Source organism: Staurois parvus, unplaced genomic scaffold, assembly GCF_062004578.1.
Source record: "Staurois parvus isolate SC_StPar_1 unplaced genomic scaffold, SC_StPar_1.0 ptg000011l, whole genome shotgun sequence".
NCBI lineage: Eukaryota > Metazoa > Chordata > Amphibia > Anura > Ranidae > Staurois > Staurois parvus.
Genome location: NW_028317807.1, coordinates 4,600,294 through 4,617,930, shown reverse-complemented (window position 1 = coordinate 4,617,930; position 17,637 = coordinate 4,600,294). Strand labels below are relative to the sequence as shown.

The 17,637-nt window shown below is 40.3% G+C and overlaps 1 protein-coding gene across 2 annotated transcripts in view; it reads left to right on the top strand.

Moving 5' to 3' along the window:
• The window catches only part of HYCC2 (hyccin PI4KA lipid kinase complex subunit 2), a 174,678-nt gene that overhangs the window by 80,928 nt on the left and 76,113 nt on the right, over positions 1-17,637 (top strand). For both annotated transcript variants that reach the window (XM_089670255.1, XM_089670262.1), the window contains exon 3: positions 5,343-5,442. The gene's annotated coding sequence lies outside the window, so the exon portion shown is untranslated. The remainder of the gene's footprint in view (positions 1-5,342; positions 5,443-17,637) is intronic.

Here is a 17,637-nt window from a genome sequence, read left to right as displayed (position 1 = left end):
TGCAGCTTATCAGTTCTGAGATGTGACGGCTGTATTTATTTTCTTTTGAGGCTTGCTTTCTTCTACTTTCATCTGGTGATCTGGCCAGCAAATATGCTGCTTTATAATGGCTCAAACTGTCCAGCAGAATGTATCAGTTACAGGGAGGAGACATACCACTTAAAATTTGTGGGAGTGGTTAAAATTGTCACCTTTTCTTTATTCATGTAAAACATTTAGCTCAAAAGGGAAACATTGTTTACTGTAACTGTTTTTAAAGTGTTTCTTGGGATTTGGCTTCAGTTTGTTGTTTGTATTCAAATCTGCGAATACATTTAATGCTCATACCACTCCACTCCCAGATTCACAATGCTGCTGATTGCTGTGTCCTGGCTCATTCCTCCAGTGTGGTGTCTCGCTAATACAGGAGGAGTGTTATTGGACAGATCACCAGGTGACAACACAGGGGAAAAAAGCTAGAGAAAAGAAAACTGATGCAGCCACCACATCTAGTGATTGGTAAGGTGCAATGAATTACATTTTTGTTTTTACATTTTTGACTGAGTTGCCTCAAGATTTTGCGTACTTTAAAGGTGCTATGACTGAAAAAAGATTGAGAATTCTTGGCCTGCTCTTCTAATGAGGCAGTGATATACTAACATTTGCTCATGTAGTTTACATTCCAGACTAGGGTGATTAATGAAATCTAATCTTTATGTTTACTCATATGAAATATCAAACTTCAGAAACCCCAGTTTTTTCCAGTCATGTATAGTATTGACTGGTACTACAGCGAAGTCAAGAAGTATGTCTAAACAAAATCCTGGTAACAAAGAAATTGAGGTCTTTCAAGTGAAGCACAACATTACAACAACAAGCAGAACTACATTTTCCTATCCTTTGCATCCAAGGAAGCTGCCATCTTAGCCTCTGTTTGATCTACAGTTGCCGTGGTGCTGCACATCATTTATGAAAGCAGCCATTAGATAGCTTAACTATTTGGGTGAGAGTACAAACAACTGTGACCGTTATTGTTCATGGCATGCCTTGAGTTGGGTTTAGTTCCATTTTAAAATTCAGTTTACTAGCCTTTCTGTGGCATTTTAACTACCTCAATTTTGGTGCTTTCTGTGGCATGGATCTTCATGGCCTTGCGTTATGGGTAAATCTGTCACCAGTGACACTTAATAGCGGAACCACTGAAATTAACTTGATTTATTACAGTGGAGTTGCTTTATTGCTGCCTGATACTAAACTCAATCATTAGTGAGGAAGCAGTCAAGATGCAACATATCTCTGGTTTGTGAAGTGACTCCATAGCTTAATGTAAATAGACATACAGCTAATATGTTGCTGGCAAAAGTGACAGGATCTTGCATGGGTCTAAAAATAAAAAATGGTTAAACATCTCTCAGTTCCCTTAGTTATCACCATTTTGACCAGAGATCAGATAGCATTATCTCCACTGTAGTCAGCGAGTGGCACTACAACATTCACAGCTTTTGTAGCCAACAGCTTTATTTCCTCTGTATTCAGATAGCAAAGATTATTATTCTCAATACAGTATTTCCTACAGAAACATCCTGAGGGCTACACTCCCAGAATACCAATCTTCCAAGACCTGGAGTTGTAGCTACTGGTATCCCACTATATCACCTGGTTACCACCCAGTTAACAACCTCCCCACCTGTAGCCAGGAGGCCACACACAGAGGCAAACAATTAAATTCCTCTGTCCACCATCCACATCTGTAGGGCAGTATTAGATTTGGATCTGGGTGCAATGTGGTTTTCTATTGGAGGATTAAGATGGACAGCTTTCTGGGGCAGGGATTATTTTGTGGAGTGCCTGTGATCAGATAATCTAAGTCAGGGGTGGGCAACTGTGGCCCTCCAGCTATTGGTGAACTACAAGTCCCATCATGCCTCTGCCTTTCGGAGTCATGCTTTTAACTGTCAGTTTTGCAATGTCTTATGGGACTTGTAGTTCTACAACAGCTGGAGGGCCACAGTTGCCCACCCCTGCGCTAAGGTGTTATAATGTGGCAGGTGATTTCTCGTATTGTGATGTGCTCTGTTATGCAATAAAATTGTTATGGTTGGTTGGTCAATTTATTTACATAATTATGTACTTTATTATGCATCCACACATTTTGTTTTCATAATTTCTTCTGCTAAATGTATAGTTGACCTTTGACTACCAAATATATAAAGTCTTTCTTTCTTCTTAGTGATCACTATGCCCTTACTTTCTTGCATGGATGTCTCCAAATTTAGAGCCTTCATCCTCCATATTTATGGGCCTTAATTGTTTGGATAATGTTATGGTAATGAGAGAGATAAAAGAAATGTGAATGTATTTTTAAACATCAAAAACATTGTTTTATTGTAAGGTCCAAAATCTTTTTAGTTCCTAATTAAACACTAATAGTAACATTTTAGTCCAATCATAGTAAAACTCTTTCATTCAACAAGCAAATAGACCTGTACACTTGTATGCCGAAAACCTGCATGTTTGTACGTACTACAGACGTCCTTGAGGCCACCCTAACCTTCGGAATGATATGCTGCTAATCAAACAAATCAACTGAAGTTTTTGGTACTCTAGACATCTTGCTTTTGGATCTTGCTGACTTTGTCAGGATCAGGTGATGATGATTGGCTTGGTATTCTGTTAAGTTGTTTAAGCTAATTGTAGTGGTATACTGTTCAGCTCACACCTAGAGTATATAAAACGCATGTCATTTTTTTCTCTATAGAACGTTTCCTCAGATTTCTTGCTTTTTCATTTCAGAATAGTTCAGTATATACAGGATATAAATTACTCTTTTTTTCATCAAATGCAGCACTATTTCAGCACTACCACTCTGTTGCCATTATCTGTGTCAAGTAGTTAAATGAAATCTAAAAATACTTTAACGTTAAACCTGTTTTTAGCAGTTTCTTCTCTAAACTGTCAGGTTTTTTTTTTCTCCAAGTTTCTTCTTGGTTTTAAATTTAGAGAGGTTGTTATGTGTTTGCAGTCCATTGCAGTTGAGCCTTCAGGGTCCATCCATATTTTTTTTTTTTTTTTTTTTTGTACCCTAATGCATTCCCTGCATTAAGGAAAAAAATGATTTGCCACTTGTGCCCTCTCCCCCAAACACTCACCTGCATCCTGTATTGATCCAGCTCTGTGCCCGACTGAATGTCTTCTCTTCCTTCTCCTCGCTCTCACAACACTGCACTGAGAGCAGCTGCTGTCATTGAAATACAGTGAGGAGGGAGCCAAGGAAGGGGGGAGGGCTGAGCTTCACTACGTGTTTCTATGGAAGCACACAGCCCGGTTTGAGAGCCCTCCCACAAGTGTTCCACTCCATAGCACACAGCTTGCAATGGGTGCACACACAGAAGAGGAAGAGCTGAGAGGGACCCCAGGTGAGTAGGTAAGTATAATATGTTTATTATTGTAATTAAAAAAATTGCCTTTAGAAACGCTTTAAAGTGCATAATCGTGTTTAGCATTAATCAGCCCATTTATCTGCATGCACCACAATGCAGAAAAAATCATACATGCACTTTTTTCTTCCTAACTCGATGCGCCACAACCCAGGTGCTTTGGGGAGTGCTGGATATAAGCATTAAGGTGTCATTTAAAATAAGTGGCCTGCAGCCATGGTCTGTGTGTTTCTGTACATTGAAAGAATGCATTACAGCAACGCAACATTTAAAATAAGTGGCCTACAACTGTGGTTCATGTGTTTTTGTCTTTCTTTTGTTCCTAAATACTGTATCTCTGGCCAAAAAATTTGCTTTATATTTTGGGGAGTAAAGAAAGGGTAAAATATCTGTTAGCTTCTTTCTGTGTCTGTATCACTGGGGATTTTTACCTCAACTCACTGTCCCAAAGAAGCATCATGAAGTGAGAAGAAATTTTCACAGAGTGAAGGAAATTTCCCTGTTAGACATTTGTCACAGGATCAGGTGGCCCCATTGGAAGACTTAAGTAAGAGAGAGTCCCCCTGTGCTAAAAGGATAAATTAGTGAACTAAGCAGCTGATACCCTATCCTATACCTATAGGTGCCATAAATAATAAACAAATTGGTGTAGCGCTACAAAGGATAAGTGAAAATGCATATAAAAAATATAATCAATAAAAACATATATAAACATAAATTAATGGTAGATCCTCCAGGGATCTAAATGAAGTGAAACAACAAGTGATAAAGTACATACATATATCAGGTCCCAAAGGTCGTGGCCTGGAACTCAGAGAACCATTCGAGAGAGAGCTGTGCATGACAGTAAACCTGCATTAATGTTACTGCTGCTTCACATCCACCTTAAACTGAATACGGACTGACAACTATCAATGTCTTTCTGTGACACCCATGCCACATGTACATATGAATAAGTTGGCTGTACTGCGGTGATCTACCTTTGGAAGGGGAACCCATACTGTAAGCAAGTTACCATTGAGGGTCTGTGGAGCCACTGGAGCCTGTATGATGTGAAGCTGTATGGTGTGGATCTATCTGCTGTGTAGGATCCAGGGTGATCCATAAGGCGTTTTGTCCATAAGGGTTGCGGCAAGCAGGTGAGGAGGCATTTCTGCCATTTAAGGATATCCATCTACTTGCATTTTTCACATGCACTACAAACACCCGTTTTGGAAGATTAAAGCACTTTTTTTTGTCTTTTTGCACTTTATTGGACATTTTTATATATATTAATATTTTTACGTAGTTTATTCATTTGTTTTGGTCACTGTGTTTACTATCTGGCATTGTGTATTCGATATATATAATATGTGTTTATATTTGGGGTTTTAGCACAAGTCACCTTGATTTATGGTCATCCCACCATTTGGGATTCACTTTGTCACTTTGCTTCTAGTGTATTTATCCCATTTTGGGATTGGGCGGTTTTTCACTTTATTTTAGGTCCAATTTGGGACCTGATATATGTATGCACTTTATCACTTGTTGTTTCATTTCATTTAGATCCCTGGAGGATCTACCACTAATTTATGTTTATATATGTTTTTATTGATTATATTTTTTATATGCATTTTCACTTATCCTTTGTAGCGCTACACCAATTTATTCTTCATTACCCATTGGAAGACTTCCCATCACCTTTTTTCATCTGGAGACAACTGTAAAATTTTGGATTTACCTTCACTTGACAATGGCCACAAGGGCAAAAAGAGGGTGATTCTTCCCAGCATGAACACATACAGCAATAAAAACTTGACGGTGGTCCTAACATTTCTTCTAAACTCTATCCAAAAGTGGAAAAAAGTTTTGAGTGAACATTTGAAGTGAAAGCTTCTGAACCATGTAATGTGAGAGATGTAATGATTTCTTAACCTGTTTTCACAGAGATCCAAGGATCCCCTAGAAAGACACCAAATGCATTCCAGGCAAGAAGCCCACCATCTGCCACTGCTCTCTATAAAAAACTGATTTCTTTGCAATTCAGGTAAGAGTGAACCATACATGCTGAATGTCTTAGAATAGCATTGCAGTATTTTTGTGCTCAAATAATTATCACAATACAATACACCGAGGATGCAATCTGCAAAGCACATGTTGTGAATGGGAAGGCCATCATTGATTATGATCATGACAGTTTCCTTCCCATGGAGAGATGACAGCTTGTTTCTCAAGCGACTAGTTTTCAAAGTAGCATGCAGTCGTATCACTGACTTTGTTGACTATATGAACAAATGGGTATCTTGAGTTTATTTTCCAATGTGCTTTGACACTTTGTGAAGCAGAAGCATGCTTGTTGCTGTTGACGTTAGGGACAAAGGCCCTTTTCACACAAGCGTTCCGTATGTCCGTTTTCGGATGAAAAACGGACACCCTTGTATTTCTATGGACTAGCGGATGTAAATGGACGATCATCTGTTTACATCTGTTAATGTGTGCATCTGTTAACGGAAGAAAACACTTTTTTCGTCCCTTAAAAAAAAAAATGGAACGGACAAAAACAGATGTAAACAGACGAAAAACGGATGTGAACTAATGGTAAACTGATCTGTTTTTTCTTGGGAAAAACGTGACTGAAGTAATGAAAAAAACGGAACACCCATGTGAAAGGGGCCAAAGTCGTTTTTTACAGACTTTTATAATGAAGGACCAATATCTCCCCTAAAGGAACCTTTTTCTCTAACTATGCTTTCTTATGATAACAGTACTTTCTAAAGTTCTGCACAACTATTTTTGATGTTTGGACAACAATACAGGTGAAACTCGAAAAAGTAGAATATCGTGCAAAAGTTAATTTATTTCAGTAATGCAACTTAAAAGGTGAAACTAATATATGAGATATACTCATTTCATGCAAATCAAGATAGTTCAAGCCGTGATTTGTCATAATTGTGATGATTATGGCTTACAGCTCATGAAAACCCCAAATCCACAAGCTCAGAAAATTAGAATGTTGTGAAAAGGTGTAATATTCTAGGCTCAAAGTGTCCCACTCTAATCAGCTAATTAAGCCATAACACCTGCAAAGGGTTCCTGAGCCTTTAAATGGTCTCTCAGTCTGGTTCAGTAGGAATCACAATCATGGGAAAGACTGCTGACCTGACAGTTGTGCAGAAAACCATCATTGACACCCTCCATAGGGAAGGAAAGCCTCAAAAGGTAATTGCAAAAGAAGTTGGATGTTCCCAAAGTGCTGTATCAAAGCACATTAATTGAAAGTTATGTGGAAGGGAAAAGTGTGGAAGAAAAAGGTGCACAAGCAGCAGGGATGACCGCAGCCTGGAGAGGATTGTCAGGAAAAGGCCATTCAAAAGTGTTGGGGACTTTCACAAGGAGTGGACTGAGGCTGGAGTCAGTGCATCAAGAACCACCACACACAGATGGATCCTGGACATGGGCTTCAAATGTCGTATTCCTCTTGTCAAGCCACTCCTGAACAACAAACAATGTCAGAAGCGTCTTACCTGTACTAAATAAAAAAAGACCAGGTCTGTTGCTCAGTGGTCCAAAGTCCTCTTTTCTGATGAGAGCAACTTTTGCATGTCATTTGGAAACCAAGGACCCAGAGTATGGTGGAAGAATGGAGAGGCACACACTGCAAGATGCTTGAAGTCCAGTGTGAAGTTTCCACAGTCTGTTGATTTGGGGAGCCATGTCATCTGCTGGTGTTGGTCCACTGTGCTTCATTAAGTCCAGGGTCAACGCAGCCGTTCCATAACACCTCAGCAGTGCCACAGGCTGATAGCTTCCATGCCACGCCGCATTGAGGCAGTAATTGCTGCAAAAGGGGCCCAAACCAAGTACTGAGTACATATGCATGCTTATACTTTTCAGAGGTCCGATATTGTTCTATGTACAATCCTTGTTTTATTGATTGCATGTAATATTCTAATTTTCTGAGATTGTGGATTTGGGGTTTTCATGAGCTGTAAGCCATAATCATCACAATTATGACAAATCACGGCTTGAACTATCTTTCTTTGCATGTAATGAGTCTATCTCATATATTAGTTTCACCTTTTAAGTTGCATTACTAAACTAAAATAAAATTTCGCGTTTCACCTGTAAATGAGAGTCCACATCCTTGGTATCCCCATTTTATTCCGAGTATGTTCCAAGTAGATCTTTTTGAGCATTGGCCATCTGAAAAGTAGACACGCCCCAGCTGACAGCTAGCAGACATACATTTAGGATTTGGTTTCAGGGGCAGACTAAAACCAATATATTGACTATATACCGATATAGATTGACTATAAAACCAATATATAGACTAAAACCGATATATTGACTGAAAACCAAACGCACTGTTCTAGATGGCTTGAGCTCCTTGTGTAAGAAATGGTACTCTGCTTATGAAACAACCATTAGCCAAAGATTTCAAAAAGTTTGACTTTGATTTGGGTATAAATTCACAAGTATTCTAATTAGGTGCATGCAGACTGAGTCAAGGGCAAGTAACATAATTGTAATCCTTGTTACAACGAACCCAGGTCATTTCTTATCCAGACAGGAGTAAAAATCTTACAGTCATTTTCCATTGAGATATGTAAATACTATTCAAATATTTACTTTCACTTGCGTACACAAGATTCATAACCTTTCAGAAGGCTGTTGGAAATATTTTAAGCCACTCATGTATACCCTTTAGTTGCACGTCGTAGACCTAAGTAGTGCTTAGCCATGCATTTTGCATGTATACCACAAATATTGCAGTGTATTTTTACTTTCTTTGAAGCTGTGGATCACTGTCTAATTCCCTGCAGCTATTCCAGACAGCAACACAACAAGCTATTTATATAGGTGACAAGCAGGTGAAAAATAATTGATTTCGGCCTTGTTGAGAACAGATTGTATCTGATATGTTGGATATTTCCAAGCCTTATCTCTCTGCGTGTGCATTTAAAGAACACTTATCACTTGGAAATTCTTCTTGGATTATAAAAATGAACAAAGTTTTGATGAATCACTTTTTATTGTGTTTATATACTTTTAAACCAATGATGAAAACTTTGTAAAAGCCAAGATCTAGCTTCACTTGCATAGACACTGTGACCCTTAACAGGAACTTCTTGGCTCATCTTTATTTTCATAAAAGAACATACTGGGTTTCAAAGCTTCTCTTGGTGCTTTCCAAATTAGATGTATACAGCGTATTCTGTCTTTCAGCCCACAGGGGCCTCCAATGGTTTGAATTGTAGCCGGATCATCAGGAAGTGGCCAAAATTTGAGCCATCTTTGGCAGCCTTTAGGTGGGATTGCATGTGGGCACTAAACACCGTTTCTATTAGAGGCCCATTTAGATCTGACTTGTGCAGACTGAAACCTGTCCATATTGGTGGCCTATTTATATCTGACTTGTCATAGTTATCCAAATAAAGGATGGGATTTGTCAGTTAAGGTGGTTCTAAAGCTAAAACATTTTTTTACTTAACTGCATTCCCTGCATTAAGGTAAAAACATTTTAGGGCTTTCGGTGTTCCCCTTCCCTTTCTAAACACTTACCTCACTCCTGGATCAGTCCAGCAGTGTGCATGGCAGCAGTCTTCTCTCCTCCCTTCCTCTTCACACAAGGACTGACAGGCAGCAGTGGGAGCTATTGGCTCCTGCTGCTGTCAGTCAAATTTAGTGAGGAAGGAGCGAGGGGCAGGGGTAAGCTGCCCTGTATGTGTCAGTAGATGCACACATGACTTCCAATCTCAGAAGATGCAAGTTTTTGGGAAATGCGTCGGGCGGAGTCTTATGACATCACCACGCGCAAGCCGATGGACTGACACCGTGGCCAAACAGTTTTAGATGTGATTACTGCCCTTTTTGCCCATCTGAATGTAAGTATGGTATTAAGCTTTAATAAATCATTTTGGTTTTAATTGAGTTGCACTATGAAGCTTCTTCCCATTTAAACTCTTCTATATATGATCGCAGAGAGCGGTATGTGGCGGTATGCTGGTTCCTAGTGAGAATACGTATTTGGTTGCTGTATCCTTCTGCCCTCCTCAGATCTGTCAGTGAAAGTGTCAGTGTGGAGTTTGGACACTATCTGCTCATTTGATCTCTATAGTTTGAGATCAATGTGTGGCAGGGGACCCCAGAAGAGGTTTGCAGTCGCACTGTGCAATATCATTGCACAGGAGCAGGTAAGTATAATATGTTTGTCATTTTAGGGGAAAAAAAGTCTTTAGGACCACTTTAAGGGTCACACAGCATTTGCATGCACTTGCATGAATAAAGCTTTTTGAAGCCCAGAAACAAAAATGTAACACAGTGATCCTAACAGTAATACACTTCCTGTTCTAGGGTGATGATGCTCACTTACTGTACTGTATCTATGGAGATGCAGCATTATCAGGAACCTCATTAGGACTACAGAACACCTCCTCCTTTCCTAATCTTTATTGCAAAGAGGGAACTGTATTGTAGTTCACAACTGATAACCTTATTTCTTTTACGTTCAGTGACAAAACACAGCTCTTCTGATTCTTGACCATTGGGTTTATAGTGCCACGTACAGAAGTAGGACTAGGCAGAAAATGAATACAGCACTGCCTTTAAGCAGTCCTAGCTGGTATAAACATCCTCTCTGCTATAGGTAAGCAAGTTATTTCTGCCTAGTGTTTCAGGAGTAAGGGCCTAGTTCCCTGTTTGGGACCTGTTGTTCCATAGCTTTTTTTTTCCTGAGATTTTTCCTGAGAAGACCTTCAATCAACAACTGGGCTTCACGCAGACCTTTAGCTACACATTGGGTCAACTGTGATGACCTTATCATGGATCGGGGCAGCCAGTAAATGAAATGTCTTATAGGGACACATATGACCAAGCACCAGTTTGTGTCACAGTGTTACCCTGGCCAACAGCCTCCCCACTTCAGTGGAGAGGAGGATCTGTCACTGGAGCCTTACCCGCAAGCTCCACTGGATTAGTAAGCAGATGCCCCCACCCTTCCGTCTGCCGACATGGTGTGGGGCATGGGGACTCCCTGGGGGCCAATGGGCCCAAGGTTCTGCGGCAAAGTTTGTCCACCAGACAAGTGGATCAGGTGTACGTGGATCTGGCGGACCAGTTGGTGTATGGCCTGAAGTACATTTGTGATGCATCCTTGGATGCTGCTCTGCTCCTTCCAAACTTTCTGTCTCAGCGGTGGTTCTTTGGGGGGTGCTTTGGCTCAAATGCTGGTCTGCTGACCAGACTTTTAAAAAGGCCTTGGAGAATTTGCCCTTCCAGGGAGAAGTCTCTTTAGTACTCCCTTGGGTGACATCATCAAGAGCCTCGTGGGAGGAAAGAGTACCTTCCTTCCACAGGCCAAGAAGGGAATTGAACCTCGTCAGAAGTCCAGTCCTTCCTTTCCTGCCCACAAGTGGCTTTATTGTTCCCAGGCTCCTCTAACAAGGACCTTAAGCCTTTCAAGGCTCCCGTGGACAACATGTCCACCAAGCCTGCGGACACCCCTGAAGTTCGCCCGATTTGGACCTTTTTATTACCTTGAATTACTGTGTGCAGGTGCAGAAGTTCAAGATGGAATTCTTCTGTTCGGTGGTGACTTCAGGGGGATTTTCTGGCATCCATAGACTTCAAGGATACATACCTGCACTCTCTCATCTACAAGGGACATTAGTGGTTACTTTGCTTTGCAGTGGGGGATGCAAATTATCTTTTTGTGGTGCTCCCCTTCAGGTTGGCCTCAGTCTCTCTGGTATTCTCCATGGTGCTGGTCCCAGTCCTGGCGTTGCTGAGACAACAGGGGATCACTGTTATCTGGATGATCTACTTCTGACAATGGATCAGAGGGAGTGGTCCTTACACCTGGTGATGGCAATAAAAGTGCTAAACAAAATAAGTTGCAGTGCAAACAAAATTTCAAATCAAATAAAAAAACATTTATTTACCACTTGCCTACCGGGCACTTTTACCCCCTTCCTGCCGAGGCCAATTTTCAGCTTTCAGAGCTGTTGCCCTTTGAATGACAATTGTGCGGTCAAGCAACACTGTACCCAAACTAAATTTGTATCATTTTTGTTAGACAAATAGAGCTTTCTTTTGGTGGTATTTAATCGGCACTAGGGGTTTTACTTTTTGTTAAACAAGCGAAAAAAGACCAAAAATGTTGAAGAGGAAAAAAAAGGGTTTTTTTTTAGTTTCTCTTTTAAAGTTTTGTAAATAAGTGATTTTTCGCCTTCACTGATGTGCACTGATGAGGCTGCATTGTTGGGCACTGATAGGCTGCACTGATGAGGTATCACCGATATGTGCCACTGATGGGCAGTGAGAGGTGCCACTGATGGGCACTGACAGCCAGCACTGATGGGCACTGAACAAAAGCACTGATGAAGCTACACTGATCATCAGGTTACTGATGGTCAGTGCCCTGATGATCAGTGTAGTTGGTCCCTCTGAGAAATGCCGCTTACTGGCTCTCCTCTCCTCATGTGCTGTCAGCATGAGGAGAGGACTGCCAATAACTGGCATTTCCTCTGTTTTCCTATGTTTCCACTGATCACATGGTAAAAGGGCGCTCTGATTGGCCCTTTACCTGGACACGTGATCAGCTTTACCTGGACATGTGATCACAGATCGTGCCTGGTGTGTGCCGCAGGGGGTTCTGATTTTGGGAGGGCGTCCATGGACTCCCTCCCTTAAAAAGTAGCCAACCGTGCTGTAACCATCTTTTGGCTATAGCACAGTCGAGAACTGGTTAAGCACTCCCATCCCAACGTACTCGTGTGCAAATGCACATGTCGGTCCTGCACGCATCCGTAAATGGCAATCACACCACACGTGTGGTATCCACACAAACATTAGGTCAAGAGCAATAATGTTGGTACCAGACCTCCTGTGTAATTCTAAACTGGTAAAAGCCTGTAAAGGCTTTTAAAGCTTTGCCTATGGAGATTTGTAGGTACTGTAATTTGTCGCCATTTCACGAGCGTGATATGTCGGGTATCTTTTTACTTGGCATAACATCATCTTTTATATTTCATCAAACAATTGAATATTATATTGTGTTTGTGCATTAAAATTCATTAAGGTGTGCTTTTTTAAAAAAAAAAAAACGGCATTTGGAAAATAGCTGTGCAAATACATAAAAAATTGCAACCCCCCACCATTTTATTTTCTAAGGGTGCTTTGCTTAAAAATATACACAAAATTTATTTGGTCGCCAACAAAAATTGTCGTCCTGTCTGTTTATATCATCCAAGAGGACAATTGTCCAGGCCTAGAAGAAACCCACAGTTCACATCCAGGGTGTGAGAGACCTAATGACATCTTGATGCTCAATGGACAAATGGACCAGTATGCTTCATGACTCCCAAGCCAAGTTCCTAAAGATTTGGGAACCATGGTTGGCGTATGCCTTCCCTACTCTTCTCCTGGCTAGTGTGGGTTGGCTTTGACTGCTGCCCCTGCTGTTCCCGAGCCCCTACTTTCCCTTTCCCCTCCTGTATTGCTCCCTTGCCTCTTCTCTGCTTCTCTGCCTTAACTTTTCTTGACGGAACTCTGTGCCTCCTTCTGGGCTATGTGTTTTCAGGACCACCTGCTCCATTGTCCAGAATTCACTATGCCCTGGCTTGTTCCAGCAGCTAAGAAGATCTCTCCTGTTTTGTATTCAAGTCCATGATGATTGATTGTGGAGGTTATTCCTCCTTTTTTGTTCATGTTGCCAGTCCTAGCCCCCGTGTGGGCGGATTAGGTGCTTGTCCTTGTTACTCCATTTTACAAAATGAATAAAAATTACTGAACCAGAAAAATATATATATATATATGTTTGGGGGTTCTAAGTAATTTTCTAGCAAAAACAAAAATAATGCAGATTTTTACATGCAGGAGAGAAGCTTGGGGCTAAAGTGGTTAAAGCACGTTTTATGTATGTTTTAGATGAAAACATCAGAGCTCAGATTGTTGGGATTTTAGTAACCTCCAGCTTGATATATTTCCTTTTCTTGCAATGTTTATGACTTTAAGGTGTTTTCTGTTCTTGTCCGACCATGATGGTTGTATGGAACTTTTGGCATCTTCTCTATGAAGATTTTTATTGGTTTACACATTCTTAATACCGATAATATGGCGCAGAGAGTGGCAGAGGACCAGCAATCTCTTCTGAAAAAATCTCCAGCAAATGAAACCGTTTTTACCACTAATGTACTGGTTGGTGCAAAGTACCTTGAACTGCTGCTGATAGGTCAGCTTGCAACTCAACTCTGCTTTTACAAAAAAATACATTATTTTATAGCATAAACTGTCAGACAGTATTGCGGAAGTAATGTTTTTTAAAAGGTATCATACTTTATACTGTTAGTCTGAACTTTGCAAAAGAAGAGCTGCAGTAATCAGAGATTTATGTACTCTCCTTAGTCTCCTGCATTACATGAAATAGTCTGCAGTGGAAGCCGCACAAAATGAACATAAACAGAGTGATCTCTATACAACTGTCTCCCACTGTCTATATTGTATATTATTTTTCATGGCAAAGAGCTATTGTGAACATCATTTATGTTGCTTACTTAAAAAGGTTTCTTTATTCTAGAACATAGCAAATCTCTAAAAGCCTCTGGCACTGATAAGTACACGCACAAAGGTGCTGTCTGTCTTAACCCATCCTCCATAAAATCTATTGCAATAAATCATTTTGTCCAGGTGCCATAATTTATGAAAGTGGCTGAAGTATGAGCTAGCCAGCCACTAAGCTTTGATATGTGCAGAAGCAGTGAGGCTTGGCAGCATTGGCTTCAGCTAAGACATTCCACCCAATTAGCACTTGGCATTTTCCAGTCATTTCAGTGCAATTTAAGTTGCTCGCTTATTTATTTTTCTTTCGGCTCTTTCCTCTCTTACCCTTTTCCCTAACTGTTTCTGCTGGTTGTGAGTAAGAAAGAGGGTAATTTAAATGTACAGGAGCATTGTAAAATGCTCAGAACTGCATAATGCCTTGTGCTGGTTCTCTTCAAATGACTGATCAATCAAGACATGAGACGCTAGGTAGGAATAAGGAAGGATGGGGGGAAAAATTAAAGTGAGCTAAATTCCCGGGGTCTGGAAAAACACAAGGCTTTACTTGACGTGTCCACATCTAATTTGCGAGCTGGTGTTTGTGCAGATCAGGTGCATGGTATATTTTTGAAATGTTGAGAGGTGTGAGCATGTAAATGTTTTTATCCAGTGTTTTGCAGTTAGTCTCAGGGGACTTCGCATCACATCTTAGCTACTCTCCTAGAGTACACTCTAGATTAGATTAGTTATAGTATTAGGATTCACGTTGCAGTAATGTTTATATGCACTACTTATTGCTGATCTTGCTAATTTATGAGTTGATTCCAGTCTAGTGGTACAGAACTCTAACCTAAGTCACTTCTGCTTAGAGATTACATTGTTTAGCAGAATGTTTCTGAATCTTTCCTCTATGTGATCATTTATGCTCAATTCCCCATTTACTGTAACCCATACCAATACATTTAATTTACCACTAAACAATGTTGTGTCTATTTCCTGGCACAGCCAAGTTAAAGTAGTTGTAAAGGCTAAAGGTTTTTTTTACTTTAATGCATTATCTGTATCCCCTCCTCCTCTGATACTTACCTGAGCTTGATCTCGATCCAGCTTTGTGCATGAGAGCAGCTGCTCATAGGCTCCATAGGCTCTGAGACAGCAGTGGGAGCCATTGGTTTCCCCTTTTGCTGCCAATTTTGGCAAGTGAGGTGGGGCTGATACCCACTCTGTGTGTGTCTATGGACAAACAGAGCTGGCTCTGGAGTGAGCCCACACAAGTTCCCCATAGTAAGCGGCTTGCTGTGTTGGGCAGAGAACAAAGGATGTCCGACCGGCTGCACTCCAAACAATCCACTTTATTGAACCAAGATAAAACCAATACAGACAGTGGAAATACAGTGGGGGACTGGCAGGTAAATGCGTTTCACGCTAAAGACAGCACTTATTCATTACCCAGTGGACCCATAAAAATAAAGCTGTAAAGAACATATGGGAAGAAAAAACAAAACATAATGTATATTAGATCCATCCCAAATAAGAAAATATACAAATTATAAAAATAGATATGTCTCAGATCAATAACAAAGTCTCTGTCCTATCCTCACCATCCCAGATATAATAAAGACCAAAAGGCTAATAAGTCGATGGAATGGGCAGAGACACGGAAAAAAATTAAAGAAGATCAGCGTCAAATAAACACATATATTCAAAAAACTGCTAAAACATAATCACATCAGAGAGGGAGGGGGCCATGGCTGGGCAAGGAAGTCACTCATAAAAATGGGTAAGATCCCATTCAAAATTCAAACCATTAGTAATATGTGTACGCAAATAAAAAATCCAAAAGACTTCACATTTGCACAGCAGTCTAAAGCCATCTCCACCCCTAAGAGACCTGTCCACTCTCTCAATGCCCTGTATGCTCAAAGCACCTGCATAAGCACTGTTAAAATGATTAGCAACATTGGTAGAATGATTCTTTTGTATGTCAGAAACATGATCATGGAGGCGATCTCGTAGCCTCCTAGTTGTCCTACCAACATATTGTACTTGACAACTTCTACAGGTGATCAAATATATTAAATGCTTAGTATTACAGTTGATAAAGTTCTTGATCCTATAAACCTTGCCACTAAACTTGGATCTAAATTTCTCTGCTTTCTTAATGCAAGAGCAACATGGACAGCTGTCTATACCACACCTATAGTTACCCTTAAAATGCAGCCATGTTCTCTGAGTTTTTCTAGAGGAGAAATAACTAGAGGACAGAGTATTGCCCAAAGTTTGTGCATGTCTGGAAACAATTTTAGTACCTGGGACATTATTTGTGCAAATATATCATCACTCAGAAGTATGGGAAGATAGCGCTCAATGATCCTTTTAATCCTCCCAAACTCTAGGCTGAAAGCAGTGGAGAAAACTGCTGGTCCCTGCCTGGAACTACACCTCTCCTTTGTTATTAATACATTTTTCCTGTCAGTATTGTTAGCTATACCCACAGCACGATCTATCATGGGCACCAGATAAGCTCTCTGTAAAAAGCGATCCCTCATGGTGACTACCAGTTTTCTCCACTGCTTTCAGCCTAGAGTTTGGGAGGATTAAAAGGATAATTAAGTGCTATCTTGTCATACTTCTGAGTGATGATATATTTGCACAAATATTGTCCCACGAATATTGTCCCACGGTACTAAAATTGTTTTTCAACATGCACAAACTTTGGGCAATACTCTGTCCTCTAGCTATTTCTCCTCTAGAAAAACGAAGAGAACATGGCTGCGGTTTAAGGGTAACTATAGGTGTGGCATAGACAGCTGTCCCTGTTGCTCTTGTATTAAGAAAGAGGAGGAATTTAGATCCACGTTTATTGGTAAGGTTTACAGGATCAAGAACTTTATCAACTGTAATGCTAAACATCTGATATATTTGATCACCTGTAGAAGTTGTCAAGTACAATATGTTGGTAGGACGACAAGGAAGCTACGAGAACGCCTCCATGATCATGTTTCTGAGATACAAAAGAATCATTCTACCAATGTCACTAGTCATTTTAACAGTGCTCATGGAGGTGACCTTAGTTCTTTGAGCATACAGGGCATTGAGAGAGTGGACAGGTCTCTTAGGGGTGGAGATGGCTTTAGATTTCTGTGCAAACGTGAAGTCTTTTGGATTTTTTATTTGTGTACACGTATTCCTAATGGTTTGAATTTTGAATGGGATCTTACCCATTTTTATGAGTGACTTCCTTGCCCAGCCATGGCCCCCTCCCTCTCTGATGTGATTATGTTTTAGCAGCTTTTTGAATATATGCGTTTGACTACATGCCTTTATTTGGTGCTAATCTTTTTAAAATATTTCCGTGTCTCTGCTCGTTCCATCGCCTTATTAGCCTTTTTGGTCTTTATTATATCTGGGATGGTGAGGATAGGACAGAGATTTTGTTATTGATCTGAGATATATCTAATTTTATAATTTGTATATTTTCTTATTTGGGATGGATCCAATATACATACACTTGTACGTGATGTGGGGTTTTCTTCATGGTATGTTATTTTTTGTTTTTTCTTCCCATATGTTCTTTACAGCTTTATTTTTATTTTTGCCATCTCCATTGTGCGACGTAGGAATTCTTGCACATATCCTGCAGTTGGTGCATTTGATTTTATGCGTTGCATTTTGGGGATGTTAAAATTATTAGTTGCAGAAC